This window comes from Danio rerio, chromosome 10 (genome assembly GCF_052040795.2).
Source record: "Danio rerio strain M-AB ecotype USA chromosome 10, GRCz13ab, whole genome shotgun sequence".
NCBI lineage: Eukaryota > Metazoa > Chordata > Actinopteri > Cypriniformes > Danionidae > Danio > Danio rerio.
This window is the reverse complement of record NC_141030.1, coordinates 29,955,058-29,973,352: the sequence shown is the minus strand read 5'-3', so window position 1 is coordinate 29,973,352 and position 18,295 is coordinate 29,955,058. Positions and strand designations below refer to the sequence as shown.

General features: G+C 36.2%; 1 long non-coding RNA gene across 1 annotated transcript in view; it reads right to left on the bottom strand.

The window, feature by feature from the left end:
- Positions 1-7,337: 7,337 nt before the first annotated feature.
- The window catches only part of LOC141376383 (uncharacterized), a 51,286-nt gene continuing 40,328 nt past the window's right edge, over positions 7,338-18,295 (bottom strand). Inside the window, exon 4 of the long non-coding RNA XR_015501171.1 lies at positions 7,338-7,434. This is a non-coding gene — a long non-coding RNA (uncharacterized LOC141376383). The remainder of the gene's footprint in view (positions 7,435-18,295) is intronic.

Below are 18,295 nucleotides of genomic sequence, written 5' to 3'. Positions count from 1 at the left end.
GACACTGACAAAGGAAGTGTGGATCCAAATGCAGGCTTATTAAAGGGAATGGTCAGGCAAGCAATGAAGCAAACAGAAGCAAACAAATGTATACAGGAAATCTAGAGTCATGGTCGATAATACAGGCAGATTGTCACAAGGCAGGCAGTAGGCAACATATACAAAAAAAATTAACATGGCTAGGGTCAAAAACCCGGAGGACAAGGCAAGGAAAATACATTATAATGTTAACTAGACAGATAAACAAGACTCAGCACTGATGTGTGTTTGTGTGTGCGCGCTGTATAAGTAGTCCATGTAATCAGTCTTTGACATTCCTCCGGCTGTGTGTATGTAATCAGTCATGATTAGGAACCAGTTGTGAGTGTGTGTGGTGCATGACTGGATACTGTAGTCCATAATGGCAGATTTGTAGTCCGTTAGTGATCTGCAATTGCTAGATTGGTGATAATCATAACAGCACAGTACAGTTAAGAGCTTATTCCCACATTATGTCTGGATAACATAATATCGCTGCCATTTGGTGATTTCCTGAAGATAAAAACAAACAAATTACGCAGTTGGAATAACTACAGCAGTCGCCATCGTTCATCTCATTTGAAGTAAGTGTCCCATTTTGTTTATTAAGGCCCGTGCACACAGAGACGTTTTTTACCCAAGTTTTCCGTCAACGTTTAATGCCTCGTGACTAAATAAAGGGCGTCAATGTGATCGTCCAACGAGCAAACGCTAGGCGTAAAAGCATCATTTCTTTAAAAAAAATGCCTCTTGCTCGTTTTTTTGTTTTGATACGCCGAGTCAAAACCTTCTCCACCAATCAGGTTGGCACTTTTGTTAAAGTGCACGGAGCTGCTGAAGGCGCTCAAGCACAAAACTGTCAATGAAAGCACACATTGAAGAAGATGCTCAGAGGCGATATGAATGTGGAGCTGCTTATTGCTCTGGTGAACAATAATCACTTCTTCATTGCTAGAGCTGGAGCTGCTACTTGAACCATCCATAACAACAAGCATGTCAACTTTGTCTTCTGTCTTTTGTTCTTTTGTGTTACAAGCGGGTGTCAAATTTTTTAAGTAGTGTAGCGTCATCTAAGGTCAAGGATTGATTTTGCATACTCTTCTGCTCGACGCCAGTGAAAATGGATTGGGTTTTAATCCGAAAAAACGTTATGAAAAACGTTGATGATAAACGCAAAAACAACAACAACAAAAAAAGCGTCCCGGTGTGTGCAAGCCTTTAGTTTGGCCTTTATTTTATAAATCACATATGTTCGCAGTCAATCAATCACTCAATATATGCAAGTGGATTTGAAGCTTTTTGATTTCAATCCACCTCTTTAAGGATTGAGATAAAAACTAAATCTCACCATTTCTACTAATACATAATTTTAGCACTAAATGCATATTTGTTATGAAGACATATCCATAGTAAGGAAATTTTTATTTTTAAAGAAATTATTATTCAAGTAACAACCGTGTCAAAAATCCTTGTTCACTGCCAAAAATGTCTAAAAACAAGACTTGATTGTGGGAAACCTGTAGTGGGTTCCTGTTGTTTCAGCTTATTTTGAAGCTTGTTTTAAATAATATTAAGTCATACTTGGTTGAAAGTCACTGCTCTAAATAATTTGAACCCAGAGAGAGCAGCAGAGCTCCGAGTACGATGTTGTTTTTTAAGTGTGCTTCCGATGATGTATGTTGGCCCAGTGTGGGAGCTGTTGAAATGTTTAGGATCATTTGGAAACCATAGAAAATAAATAAATACATTTTTGAAATACAAGTATGTCACCCCTGTGTGAAGGTGTGCATCCTAATATTAAATAAGGAAATATATACTACTCTCCTGTATTTATGCTAGACATTAGTCATGTAGTGTTTGGTTTCACATGGCAAAAATTAATTGCTTAAGTGTTAGCTTGACATGTAAAGTGTAGTAGTTTGTTTCAGGGCTTTCCATCTAAAAAAATGGTTTTGTACACTGAAATTTTTTTTTTTTTTTTTTGCTGCTTGTTCAAAGAACTTATTTAAATTGAGCTGAAACAACACAATTGATGAGATTTTTTTTTGGGGGGGGGATAAATTAATTGTTTTATGTTCAATCCTCTTAAACCTGTAAAAACAATTTAACAAGATAACATAGTTGGTTTTTGTTTGTGACAAAGGAATTGTATAGAACCCAGAATTTTTACAGTGTAGGCTTGGCTGAAAACATTGACTTTGTGCTGTTGTTGTGTGTAAAGCACCTCAGGATGTTCCTTAAATATTATGTGTTGTACTTGACCACAGACAGGAGAGGAGCTCAGGTTTTACTCTGGCTCTTGGTTTTCTCCCTCAGCACAGTAGTTGAACTTTTGGCAAGACACTGAATGATATGTTTATGGAAATGCCACACTACTACAGGGGGGAAGTTTTGTGTCTGAGAAAATAGGCTGCTGGGTACAAGTAAAATTAGAGTGTTTTACATTCAAATTGATTCATTTAGCAGACGCTTTTATCCCAAGCAACTTACAAATGTTGATAAAAGAAGCACAGCAACAATGTATAGATGACATAACAAGTCTAAGTTATTTAGCTGTTATTATTATTAATTACATATATAGTAACATTATTATTATTATTATTATTATTAATAATAATAATATTAATAATATAATTATTATAATATTTGTAAGAAAGTGTCTGATGTGAGTGTGAATTTTTTCAAGCACACTTACTTGTTTGAAGCATGGTCAGAATTGCCTTTTTCCCTGGGAAAACAGAGTGTTTATAAGAAAGTGTCTGGTGCATATAGCATACCTGTCAAGCCTCCCGTTTTTCTTGTGATTCTCTTGTATTTTACAGTTCTATCCCACTATCATCCCGTAAAGGTATTTTCCCATATTTCTCCCGCATTTTTAATCTTTTTTTGTGAAGGGTGGCAATAAAATTAAAGACCCGATCCTCCCTTTATGCAGCCCACACCACCTGATACAGCGAATTCCTTGTTGATTTCACTGTCCCCAGCAGGTAATGTTTTTAGACGCAGGACACTTGCTTGAATTTTGATCCATTTTTATTCTTGCTTCCAAAACATGTTCCAAAACAAACAACTTACAATAAAATTCTCAATGTCCTCCAATTGAGCGTTTGAAAACTGTGTCTTTCCCCACTGGCATGCTTCTTGCTGATTAGGTTCAGCTGATATTGGCTTTCCTACAGTGCAGTGACTAGCATGCCCCATAGGTGGCAGCACAACAGCTGGCAAAAAGTAGGCCAAAAATAATACAAAATAAAATAAATTAAATACATTACTTTCTTTCTAATTCAGGGCTCCGACACCACCGAACCACGAGGGGACACTCCTTGTTTTTAAATGTCTGTCCTGAGCTTTCGTTTTAGTTAGGCATGAAAACACTTTAAATAAAAAATAAATTAAATAAAATGTAAAAAATACATTATAGGTGCGGTCACTCCACCTATGCAACTCTCAAACACAGTCATATAGCAGTGCGTGACTGTCAGCTGACGCACTCCATAGTTTCCCAAAACGGACTCTGTAGAGGTGATTTAAAGTGGAGCAAAAGTCTGGGTTATTGGGTGCGTGTTTGAACAGACATATACATAATCAATGTTAATAACATCTAAAGATGTCGAACTGGTGTTTTTTTTTTTTTCAAAAACAACTAATTTTGTCCTAAATGAGCATAAAAAGTTAGGAAAGCAATGGAATGCTTTCATCATAATGTTAGATGTGTGCATTTTAGAGTGACATCTCTGTTATTTAATGTAATCAAACGAAAAATCTAAGTAAATGAGAGATTCATTTGTTGCTATTTAATCAGACTATAGGATTTAGAATTTTATGGTGCGCATATCCCTTATTGTCACACCCCAATGTTGTCAGGTATGACATGGAGAGTAAAAAAGTGTGTTATCTAAATGTTGTGTGACATACCCACTCATTTGTCGAAGTACACTCGGAATTGCATAATAATTTCCCAGAAATGTTAGTTGTTTATAAAAATATGTCTGGTGCATATGGAAAGACCAAGGCTTCACTACCTGAGGGTATTTTACTTGAAAACAAGTAGACAGTGAGGTGGGAAAGATATAACAGCTTCTAAAGGTAAGTGTCAAGCATGTTAAGATAATTAAACAAGTAAACATTCAGATAATGTACATTTATTGCCTATGTGAGTAATTGTGGTAGCCTTCAAACAGCTCAGAAGTAATTAATGAAATTATAGATTTGCTTTAAAGTTCTGAGTCAGATTTAGTAAAACGTAATCATGATTAGTTTGATTGTGTGTGTGTCTGTGTTGCATATCAGAGTCTTAAATACCCCCGTAGTGCCATTTGGACATTGAGGCATACCTGTTTGGACACTGCCAGGTTTTTAACTGAATGCTCACATACATCCTGACAGCTTTGAGTGAATTCCAGTGCATTGCATTTTAAAGCTCCCCTCTAACCCCTCAAATCGAACAGCAGATAAATCCAGCTGAGTGTGTGTGTAAGGTTTTTTTTTTTTTTTTTTTTTTTTTTTGGAACTCTTAAAGCGTTAAAGTGTGCTTCAGCCTCCATATTAAACATATGGTTTAACTGTACCAAATCTTAGTCTGTCCATTCATTGTTTTATGGGACAGGGCAAAACATGTTGTTGCATCTGAACTACATTTCCAGTCCAATGTTGTAATGCACAATGTTGTTTTGTGCAGGATTCAGGCTGTGGCTTGTTGGCAAGTTTAGACCCTACCATCTGAATGTCATTGCACAAATTGTGACTTACCTAAACAGGCAAACTTTTTGCAGTGTTCTTTTGATAGCTTACTCGTGATGTCACTCCACAGGGGGAATGCCCCCATGGCAAGCAAAACAATAATATCACTCAATGGTCGCCAAGTCATGAGCTGAGGGATGTTTTGCCAAAATGCTGGATATACTAACCAGTGAGGAGACATGCATATACAGAAATTTGTGTATTTGAGCCAAACATCAGCATTATTGGCCCATCCCAATCCCACAGTATAACTGTCTATTTGTTTTTTTTGTTTTGTTTTTTTACAGTTTCTCTTATAATTTGTCATTAAGTGCAGTTATAGCATACATTAGAATGCAAGTTAAGGTATGAATAGCAGAATGCTAGAGGTTTTAGAAATTCAGAAGTGAAACTGCACCAGCAAATATTAACAGACACCAAGTATAAAAGATAACACTCACTTTATTTTTATGGTGTCACCAATGACAGAATTTCTCAGGAATTCTTCAAAAAATAGATATAATCATTGCTGAATTGAAGCTCTGACAGGGACCTGGAAGTTTTTAAATGACTGAAATATGGCAGTGGGTGCTGTATATGGATCACAAGTGCCTGAAATTTAACTGAAGGAAATTTGAATGGTTTTTGCTGCTCTCAAATGGAGATCCCTGCCATCCATGTAAACAGCCATAATGACATCAATATTGTTTATTTTGCCCACCAGATTTAGAATTAGAAATCTTTATTGTCCACCCATGTTTAATAAACAAACGTTGTGGTCATTTGTTCAATATAGTAATAGCAGACGGTATAAAAGATTTCTTTAAAAATATTTGTTTTTGCTGTGGGTACTCTGTATTGTCTACCAGAAGAAATCTTTTAAAATTTATATAAAGGATGAGTGGTGTTTCTAGCTCCAAGATTTTCTAACCAGCAAGAAAGATTATAGGAGATCATACTTTCAACCAGACTGGTATAAACCTTTCTCAGAATACACTTATACCATTAACTTCTTTAAAAGAAAGAGTCTCTGTGTTACCTTCTTATAGATGTAGTCTGCGTGTTCAAAATAATTTAAACTACTATCTAAAATAATCCCTAAGTACTTAAAACAGTTTACAATCTCAATGTGTTGACTCTCAATAATAATGGATGACATATAGGCTGCCCTTCCCTACTAATAATTAATTCCTTATCAAAGCATTTCGCATGGTGACACTTCTGTCATGTGACTGCAAACTATTATCACAGTGTAAATATTAACAGAAGTGGCACTGGTGCGATCTGCTTCTGTAGCTCATCTGCTTCAAGGTTTGATGTCTTGTGCAATCACAAATGTTCTTGGTTGGATGAGTGACCATTTCCATTCTTTTTGCTCAAACCAGTCTGGTCATTCTCCTCTGATCTCTGTGCTACTGTATGTGTCACTGTACTTGTGACAGGTTGTCATGCCCTTGCACTAAAACAATTATTGATTGACGGAGTACAGCAAGTGATGTAAATTTATATATATATATATACATATATGAACAAATAGATGTTTTATAATAAATTCAACTGTACGGCATTAAAAACAAGAATGGTCAGTTTTGATTTAATGGTTACTTTAGACATTTTATGCATCAACTATGCCTATATCAAAAGTCCTAGGTCATATTTTTTGACTTTATTTTTCTCCACAAACACTACAGTCTGTCTGAGCTCCAGAATCTAGGTCTGGAGATCTGAAGTCCCTCAAACAAGAGCAGCATATAGTTCAAATGGAAAGTATTCTAGTACCATCTGCTTCCACTTTAGAGTCCGATTCCACACCTAAATAAAGATCCCTCCTGAAATCTTTTATTGCTCCTTTTCTTCAGTTTTTCTTTTCTTCCTTTTTCCTCCTTTACCCCTGGCTATATTGCAGCAGGCAGATTGTGATGTGAGAGCTCACCTCTCTCTCTCCCACTGACATGAATAAAATCTGACCTACAGTATGTCAGATCTTATCACTCCTGTGAAAGCTGAAGGTTTTTTATTGGTGTGTGAATCCTTTGGATTGATTAGCTTTTCCCGCCACTCATTTGGTTCGGTTGACTCATTTGTGTTTCAGCATTAGAACTGACAGGTCCAAATTTAATAGCTTCTATTAATAAAATAATAAGTTCTTGAGGTAAAATGCCAGTCTTTGTCCTTTTCTGACATTTTATTGATAAAAGCAAGGGAGGTCTATAATACTGGAGGGAATCAATGCCATTTATCGGGCCGTAACACTGATTTACAGAGCGCTACAGAAATCTTTTCCTCTGTTTTTAATTCAATTACACTGCTTTAAAGTAGCTCTTTTAAGCAAATGTTTTAAGGACTTCAAAACAAAATTATTTTGTTACAATTCAAAGACCTGACATACCATTATACAGACTAAAGGCAAGGCAATCTCTTTCAACAAGTGCACATTTCATGAAGAATAGTGCCCTGTCAACAGATGAAGATGAGAATAGCTTTAGTAAAGATCTTATTTTATAGTGGCATAATTTCATGAAGGCATAATTTGCTCTGCCCACTCTGCTGGCCTCAGATTTCATATAGTGTTTCTGTGTGTTCTTATTTGCTTCCAGTCATTTATTCATTCATTTAAGTTTATTTAGTTTTTAGTTTTTTTTCCTATGATCATAAGATGTCCTGATTTGAATATTTGCATCATCTGGCCCAAGATATCTAGAAAATAGAAAAAGATGAAGAAAACACGATTAAAATCCATGGCCAAACGAACCTATATGTTACTTTCTTGTTTTTCATCTGTGATTAAGATAATTGAGAATAGCTGTAGTAGATTATTGTCATTGAGTAGCTTCAGTTTCAATTACTGTAAATCTATGAAATCAAATGAAACTGATTAAACAGATACACTTGGACACAAAACTCTTGTTTTGATCTTTGATTATTGAATTGCATGCAAGGCAGGTTTTTACATCGATATTCTTCAAACAGATATTTTAAGTATTACACATTAATGTCAGCCCATCCTTTCAGAATTGCTGGTTCTGTAAGTATTTTATAAAATGCAATAAGCTATAAGCAATGAAACAAACCAACCAGCTATGAGAATAATCACAACATTACTTTCATTTGAAACCAAGTATATTTAAATTGGACAGAAAGACAAAGATATGAAACTGTACTTGATGGTTTTAGTGTAGTTGTTTGTATCTATGGTAACAATATTGTTTATTACAAAATATGCCTTTAACACAGTGCATCCGGAAAGTATTCACGATTGACTTTTTCCACATTTTTTTAGGTTACAGCCTTATTTTAAAATGGATAAAATTTATCAACCATCAGGCCTCATGTATCAACGCTGCATACGCACAAAAACTTTGCATATGCCAGGTTTCACGCTCAGAATCACTCACGTTTGGATTTACTAACGATGAAATGAACGTGGGAATGTGCGCAGCTCCACGCCAATTCATGGCTTCATGGCGTGTCTGTTTTATTTCCATTGGCGACTCCTAGAGGCAGTTGTGTTAAATTGCACTCTACAAAGTGTCTTCTCAGCTGTATGAGAAGGGTTCATCCGCATGTCTAGTATACAAGGTTTCCGTACCATACAGTTGACCATCCAAACATTAAAGCGCAATTTGCAGTAGTCGCCAGTTTTCCCAATCTAATCAGAGATATCTACTGCACACACATTGCTATAAAGGCACCATCTGAGGATGAATTTGCATACGTGAATCAGAAACAGTTCCATGCAATAAATTTGCAAATAAAATATGATGCACAGACTTATTAATGATTCCTACATGTCTTCCTCATGATGAGGAAGAGTATAGGCAAAATCTGATATGTAGCGCGGGGAAAAAAAGAGAAAGTTCATCAGACGCTGGATTCAAACCGAGTTCTTGCTTGAACGTGTGAAAACATATTGCCATGCATTTATTGACCTGCGCCACTCAGGCTATTAAAGACATTGCAAAATTTTACACCTTTACATCGTAATATTTCTTTTTTTAAATCCACTCAGTGCGATGTTCAGACCCAACTGTGTTAACTGCATCAGCTAAACTCTCCCCACTCTATTTTTTTCTTTTGTTATTAATTCCGGAGGGCAAACTTGCAAATAACACAGTTTTTCTCCGGTCTACCTCTGAAAGCAGCACCTCCAATTCACATTCTGTTCAAAGTTTCTCTTTTTGCTTGCTTTTGCCATTGCTTTTTCTTTGGTTTTGCCAAAGTAGAGTCATTAGCATATTCATACGGGGGAGGAGGCAGGGATGGGTTTTGCGCTCGTGCATGTTGCGCTCAGTTTCACATTCAATCGGATGTACAAAGAATATGCGTGGGATTCGGCGTACGCAGTGTTTCATACATCAGAATTTTTTTTCTGTGTACGCACCGTTACAGCTTTGTGAGTACGCAATGTTTTAGTATGATTTCCACGCAAGTCTTCATACATGAGGCCCCTGGTGATTCCAAACATCTTCCACTTACTGTGCTCATTGGAACTTTCAGAACAGCAGAAACTTTTCTGTAACCTTCCCCAGCCTTGTGCTTCAAGACAATCCTCTGTTGACGGTCTTCAGACAATTCCTTTGTCTTCATACTTGGTTTGTGCATTGACATGCACTGTCAACCCTGGGACCTTGAACACACAGGTGAATGCCTTTTCAAATCAGGTCTAATCAACTGAATTTACCACAGGTGAACTCCAATTAAGTTGCTGAAATATCTTAAGAATGATCAGAGGAAACAGAACATACCTGAGCTCAATTTAGAGCTTTACTGCAAAGGCTGTGAATACTTATGTACATTTGATTTTTCAAGTTTTTTATTTTTAATAAATTTGCAACTATTTAAAAAAAATGCATTGTTGCATTGTCATTATGGGGTATTGTGTGTAGAATTTTGAGGAAATAAATTAATTTAATTCATTTTGCAATAAGGCTGTAACATAAAAAAACAGTTGTGGAAAAAGTGAAGCGCTATAAATACTTTCCGGATGCACTGCATAAATACGCACACACATACATTTGTGTTACCTAGATTGCAGACATACATTATTTATGATTATAATGGCATGTTTTTAATCTGTTATTCTACTACAGGAACCCTTGCCCTGGCCCACCTCTTCTTCCCAAGACAACCCCATTAATGATGCTATTGGGACACAGAGATGAAGTGGGCTGATCATGAATAAAGGATGAGCTGAGACCTTCTCATTTTTCTCAGGTGTTGCTTCACCTTCTTATGGCACTGCTGGCTTTTCTCTTTAGTAGAAGGTGATGTATATAACCATCAACATGTTTATTTGTCTGTTTGGACCCTTTCTGAGATTGATTTCCCCCAGGGGAGTGCTGGATTTGACCTATCTAGTGGTTCCAGATGAGCCTCTTGTGCACTATAACTGGCAGATCATGTTGCTGAATATCAGACCAGACATTATGCTTTTTGAAGTCACTAGGGACTTATCCAGAGCCCTGCCAACCTGATCAGCCCGCAAATATGATAAACTTTGACAGAAGGAAAAAATGACTTGCTGAATAGGGAGTTCAACACATTGCCTAAATCCACTCACTCATCTGAAGTCTGCAAGAGGTTTATAGGGCGGCGTGATGGGATTTAGAAGTAAGGCGGCACTGGGTCATGCTAAGAAAAAACTGAATTGGGTTTAAAGGTTAATGTTTGCTGGGAAAGGTAAAGGCAAAAAAAAATCTGGTTCTTACTTTTCAAGTCACGCAATCTGGGATAAAAAGACTTAGCCTAGATTATTTTAAACTGTGTAATTTCATCCAAGTGCAAGTCACGCACCTTGGCAGATTTATTCACTAATAGTCATCAACGCAAAAAAACATGAATCAGCTCCAGGGAAATAAAGTCCATCTGTATGGTCACAAGACTTCAGAGATGTAGTGTGAATCACTGACATGTTGCAGACTTTGATTTAAATTTTCTCATGCCACTGCGTGCCAAACAACCTCTTGTTTTTCAACTGACGCACAGGAAAGGGTTACTGACTTCCCAAAAGTGATGCGATTCTAGTCTGGCAGAGTATACGTACAGCAAAAAATAGCTTTGTACAAACACAACAATGACTTTTGTTCAAAACAAAGTAGAGAGTCAGTCATTATAACAGTGAAAGATTTCTGGACGAGTACTCCTGTGATGCGTTACAGTTAAATAAAGTCCTTGAGAAACAGACTTTAAAAACAGACACACACTCACACACACACACGCGCACACACACACACACACACACACACACACACACACACACACACACACACACAATAAAAAAAGTATGTAGAAAAAGTTGCATGTTGGCTTAAGAAAGCCTAGCCTGAAAATTAAAAAGGCTGTGTCCGAAACAGCATTTGAATTTAAGCGTACTCGGCTGTTAGAAAAGTATGTTCTATACTATATAAATGTAAGCAGTATGAATGGAATTCGGACATACTTCATCCGCCATTTTTTCATAGTCATGACCTACCTGCGTCAGTTGCGTCGCTTTACTCCCATTCATAAATTCCGGTTGTTGCTAGATGGTTGTGGTCGGAAGTAACCAAGAATTTTTTATATTATTTTATAAATTTCCCATTTATTGTATTTTATTAACGCCTACCCCCACCCCAACCCTAAACCCAACCGTCACAGTAACGTAAAAACAGTAGTTGTACTGAGTATTATTTATGCTATCTATTAAATTACCCAATAAATTGTATTTTTTAAAGCCTATCCCTACCCCAACCCTAAACTCAACCATCACTGTATCGTAAAAATATTAATTATAGTTATACAGTGTCATTAAAAATGCTACTATAATTTATGCACATATCGCACTTCTGGTCAGCCGCGTATCGTTTTGCATACTGATTTTCGAATTCTATGAATTTGGACATACTACTCGGCTGACATACTGATTTTAGTGTACTATGTAGTGTGGAAGTATGTGGTTTCGGATGCAGCCATAGTTCAAGACAGTTTAAAAAGCATGTTTTGGCATGCTGCTAGCATTTTTAAGCACATTGGTTGTACATTTAAACAATGTTGGCATGTTTTAGCAGGTTTTTAGCATGTATAGCATATTTTAGCACATAACAGCCATGAAAGTTGGTATGTTGTTAGCTTGTTCAGTACTATAATAATAACATTCATAAAAGCGCTTGTTAGCAGATTGCTATATCTTGGCACACTGCTAGCATGTACCACCTTGATTTCACTACCACTTGTTAATTTCTGACGAAAAACGTTAGCATGCTATTATGTTTACTACTACACTAAAGTTTTCACTTATGTTTGTGTTCCCTACCACAAGCTAACTTCTGACCACAAAAGTTAGCATGTTTTCACGACAATAGGGGATGAAAGAATAAAATTTTAGACAAAATCTTTTAGATTTTAAGCAATAGTTCCAACCAAAAAATTGATTTAAATGAATAATGTTATTTAAATATTCAAATTTAATTAATAATATTGTTACATACAGTATTCCACCACCCGATTCATCAGCTCATATAAACATTCATTGTTCTTCAGCTTATAAGTTAAGCATTTTTATTTCAATCATTACTTATTCATTTATTCATTAATTTTCTTTTCGGCCTAGTCCTTTATTAATCTGGGGTTGCAACTTGCCCTTCTTATTGCATCGCCTTCCAGCTGCAACCCATCACTGGGAAACATCCATACACACATATTCAAACACAGTACAGACAATTTACACAGGAAAAATGGGGAGAACATGCAAACTCCACACAGAAACACCAACTGACCCAGCCGAGGCTCAAACCAGCAACCTTCTTGCTTTGAGGCAAATGTGCAACCCACTGCGTCACTGTGCCAGCCCTCATTACTTATTATATTATTATTAATATATATATTTTTTGTTTGTTTCAGGTTAAGTTTTGTGTTTTTATTGTAATTGGACCATAAAAGTTCAAATCATTTTGCTCTATAGAGAAAAGTTATTAAAGGATGACAGTTTCCATTCCTGGGTGAGGAATTCCTTCAAGATGTTTAAATTACTTTGCTTTATTCTGATGTTTTTTAGTTTTATTTATAAAAGCATTAATAGTGACCGTGACGCTCAGTTTCTCCCACTCTCTCCTGTTAGCCTTTGTATATCTCATTTGTGAGGAGGTATTATTAGCTGGCAGGAGAGGAGAGAAAGTGATGGAATGCAATAAGAACATGGATGCAGGGTCTGGGAGACAAGTATAAACCAAACACACTCGCTACCCTTATAAGGGCATCACAATTGTGATTAGAGCTTTGCTGACACATTCGCTCAAGATATGAGCTGAGCTGCGTTTTCTCAGGATGGATTCCTCATGTGGACTGCAGCATAATGAGAGACCGTGTCTTGACGGTTTATGAAAACTGAACGCTAGAACGTTCTGGTGGTTTATTGTTTGGGATTGGGCACAGCTCACACATTACAGCTATTTTTGCATGTGCTTGACATGTGTGAGAAAACTCAAGGACAACACTGTCTCTCATAATCTTGACTTCAGGTCTGAATATGATTATAATATTATGTTCTATTAAAAAATGTTGTAAAAGGTTTTTTTTTTTTAATGGCAATGTGATGCACTTAAATTTCATGTCTAATGCTACTGTAATTCAAATAATACAGTAGACTTTTTTGTTCATTTACTGATTGCTAGATCTTCAAAACGAAATAAATTTGTTTCATTTTTCAGCCCTGATATAAGATAGAACAGACTAAAATCAAGCCTGATTTATAAGATAAATAATTTTATCAAAGTATCTTCATTAATTGTTTAGAACTTTAGTTTAGTTTTTAAAATGTATTTTAGATTAGGAAATCATCACTTAGCTAAAATTAACATTACATTTCACACCTTATGATGGTGTTTTATTTTACTACTTTGTTGTAAACTCTACAATATTTTCACTCAGATAGTGTTCATTTACTCAAAATGCATGAGTATGCCAATGCAAATCCTAATTATAATGACAGTCCACATCGTTACAGAAAATCATGAGCTCTTAACATCACCACATTACAAAACACCAAGTCAGCAAACAGCAAAACAAAATAAATTATTCATAATACAAAACACACTGGGAGTTGGCAACAATGTTCATTAAAGAACTTTTTGTTGAAATATTGTAGGTCTAACCAGTGTTATAAGTATAACTGAGATACTATTTTTTATGTTTCATTAAAGGTGCTGCATGTAAGTTTTTGACTCCTCTAAACCATAAAATACTTTAATATGTTTGCAGATATTTAAGAAACATGCTGACGTGAAGCTACAAGCGAAGATTCTTGTTTATTTAAAAAACAATGCTGAAGTCAGATATTCGAATTTGAAAATGTGTGTTACATATCAGAACGCTGTCTTAATTTCGGTTCTTTTAACCCCCCAATGCCAGTTTAGCCAATTATATTTCAGCACCCCGGGTTGCCTTTGTGGAAAACAGCATATTTTATTCATTCGTTCGTTCAAAAAGCCTCTTAAAGCATGCATCCATGACTGAAATGCGACCTTTGGTGTACAATAGCAGACTCCGAAATGAGACACAAATTCAGAGTTCCACATAAGGGTATTAATTAGCAAATAATATAAATATTACAAATGTAAGAATTAGTTGAGCAGGTTACATTGTAACCCTGTGTCCTAACAACACGGTATGTGATGAGATTTGCAGTGATAAGCAATTTGGCTGTTTGCACCAGGCGAAACACAACAGAAATTTAAAAACACCCATTCAGATGCACAGAATATGCACAAAATGGTAAGGTTTATAATCTATTTAATACCTATTAAACCTCTTTAACATTATACCATGTAGATGCTGAATCGCTGATGTGTGTTGGTTTTGAGTAACATTTCGAAAGTTCAATTTAAAATGGTTAAATTTATTTTAAAGACCAGAGGGGAACTACCTGCTGCTGCTTTCAGTGGTATGGCAATAAATGTCATGTAAAAGGGCATTCAAACTCAAATTAAAGTATTCTGTTGTTCAGCTGCAAGAAATAGAAGCCGTTTCTAATATTTGAACTTGAGGTATTGGTTAGAACAAAAACTCCTTTAAATATTGAAATTATTCCTTCTATCACGTGCCGTTGCTTTTATATGGAACATGATTTAAGGCTTTAGGCTTGATCGTCAGACTCCTCAATCTGGCAACCTGTGCTTATATTTGTTTTGATCCAGGAACACAATACCTAGTTCAACTACTGGGTGTCAAACTTACATACTGCACCTTAAATATAGCTCTGGATCTAATATCTGGGTCTGAGATTACATACAGTTGAAACCAGAAGTTTACATGCACTCTTAAAAAATGTCTGATGATAAATCATACTAAACGTTTACTATTTTAGGTCCGTTAGGATTACTTAAATTATTTACATTTGCTAAATGGCAGAATAATGAGAGATTTTTTTTTTTTTGAGAATTGTTTATTAATTTCTAGACAGTCAAAAGTTTATTTAATAAAAGTAAATTTTTTTAGCTTTACTTTTAAACTGTATAACTTTGGTCAAATGCTTTGGGTGTCCTTCCACAAGCTTCTCACAATAGTTTGAAGGAATTTTGGCCCATTGCTCCTGACAGAATTGGTGTAACTGAGTCAGATTTGTTGGCTGTCATGCTCGCACAAGCTTTTTTTACTTTGTCCACAAATTTTCTATAGGATTGAGATCAGGGCTTTGTGATGGACCCTTCAAAACATTCACTCTACTGTCCTAAAGCACAGCATGCTTAGGGTCATGGTCTGTTTGGAAGACCCATTTGTGGCCAAGTTTTAATTTTCTGGCTGATGTCTTGAGATGTTGCTTCAGTATTTCTACATAATGTTCAGTATTTCTACATAATGTTCTTTCTTCATGATGCCATCTATGCTGTGAAGTGGACCAGCCCTTTCCTGCAGCAAAACAGCCCCACAACATGATGCTGCCACCCCCATACTTCACAGCTTTCCCCTTTGTTCTCCAAATGTAACACTGGTCATTATGGCCAAACAATTCAATGTTAGTTCCATCAGACCACAGTACATGTCTCCAAAAAATATTGTTTTCCCAGTGAAATTTAGCAAATTGTAATCTGGCTTTTTTTGTTGATTCTGGCTTAATGATTTTCCCATTTTGTCACAAAAGGAAGCAGTGAGTTTGAGGTTTTCCCTAAATACTATTCTACAATTGTGCCTCCAAGTAACTCAAATGTTGTCAATAAGCCAATCAGAAACTTCCAAAACATTGACACCATCATCTAAGCTTTTTCAGAGGCATAATAATCTTATTGTATGTAAACTTGAATTTCAAAAAAGCGATAACAATTTCTAAAAAAAAACATTTCTAAAAAAACATTTCTCTCATTATTCTGCTATTAAGCATAACAGAAACAAATTTAATAATCCTAACTTACCTAAAAGAGAAAAAGTTTAGTCGCATTAACATCTGACATCTGACTAAAAATGGTTATGTGCCTTTTTATACAGTGTATGTAAACTTCTGGTTTCAACTGTATACTGTATAAAAGAGCATCTAATGTACCAGTGCTCAAAAAAGGCCAACAATTTGACAAATTATCAGTTTTGTCTTAGAACATATAATGAACTAAAAAGAATATTTCATATAAAGATCTCACAATATGCAAACAAGCTCAGAAGCATTTCCAAACCCTTGCAAATAAACAGAAGGCTTTTATAAATGATCTCTCTACAAACGTGTGGCCTATAAAACTAAACTTAGTGGCTGCCTTCACCAGAGCTGCTCTTTTTATCATTGTCCATAAAGCAAGAGCAGGTGGGTTTAGGCAATGGGCAGTCTGGAAGAGAAGGGCACGCTAAATCTAGATGATTTATGTACTCAGTGTTTAGCCGAATAGCTGTGGGCGCAAATAACCAAAGAAGTGAACCGTTATTCTCTTACAGGTGTTCACACATTAGAGACTGACCTCAAGCTGTGTCTCCCTTCAGAATTCCCAAACCACTGAGGCCCCTGTTACCTATAGGACCCCCTCATAGGTCAAAGGTCACTCCCCTTTAATTTATTTATCAGTACATCTTTCAGAAAGCAGTTCCGGATTAGGTGACATCGGAGAGTAGTGTGCTGGAAAAGTTATTTGTTTTTTTGTGCGTCTGCGTGTTTTATTTAGAGAGAAAGGTTTGTCGTTTTAAGAGGGGCTAAGGGAATGTTTGTTCTCCCTCTTAATGACTTTGTTGAGGAAGACTATTCATCTTTCTCTCCGCACATTACAGGACTAAACCCCAGGAGGTGACCGACAGGCAGAAATACACGGTTCACATGGAGTTGCACTGCAGACAAAGCTACAGTCAAACACAAAATCAGAAAGAATGCAAGCTTTCAGTTTAGGGATAATAAATATTAGCAGATTTAAGTAGTAACAAACTACAAGTACTCCAATAAATTACTGTAATTGTGTAGTTTTTTTCAGAAGTTGTACTTTACAAAATAGTTTTAAAAATGTACTTTTACTTTCACCTGAGTACATTTTTTGTGCTGTATTTGTAATTTTATTGCACTATTTTCCTTCAACCTGCAGTCACTACTTTTTTCTCTTGTCTATGGTGATTGGCTAAGTAGAATAATTAGTCCCACAATTCCAGTCCAATCAAATCACACATTTGAAATTGGCATCAGACTAACTTTAAGACACTGATGCTCTATAAACACAGCAAACATGTACAGCGACTGATGCATGAAGCATTAAGCAATATGGAAAAAAAATACAAAAAATTCCCAGGTAGCAAAGAATTCTGGCCCAGATATGGCATAAATCTGGCACAGCAGGCATTCATCCGGCACTGGCATACAGCATGTGGGTCAAACATGTCCCTGGTTTGGCAGAGATGGCACCGTCTTTAAGGTGGCAAAGAATTCTTGGGCTTGAAGTAAAATGTAGTATTTGCCCAGATGTTAATAACTGATGTGTGGACCATGTAAGTTTGGCCTATCTTGACCCACATTTAAACTACATATTTATCATTTTCAAATAAAGAAAAAAATTCTACCAATCAGGTCACTGAGAAAAAGCATGCCCATACCACATCTAAAGCACAACAATTCATGGGTTTATCAATTCCATTGCAGTAGTGACAACATATCTAGCCCGGTTCAGGCTTAGTTAACTTGGCAGAGACTTGCCCCTGATATGGTCCATATTTGGCCCTTGTCTGGAAGACAGACTTGGTCAAGTCATGTACTGTAATTTACTGCAGCATGTGGGCCAAGCAAAAGCTAATTGTGTGGGCCAGAGATATTTTGCTATGTGGGTTGTTACATGCAGTGACAGAGAGACTGTTTAGACTGCATGTCTATAACTGAAACTGAAATCACCAAATGACATTAAAAAATAACTAAGAGCACTACAGAATGTTACGTTTTCAAATACAGTACATGCACAAATTGCATGTAAACACATACACCATTCAAAACATATTCACAGTGTAATACTCACTACTCTTGAGTGCTCTTCAAAGGGCTACTTTTGACTCACTCTGTTCTGCCCCTTGTATCAAATGCCTTGCTTGACTCGGCAGAGAGTTAACATCTTCCAATGACAACAGACTGAAGGGGTAA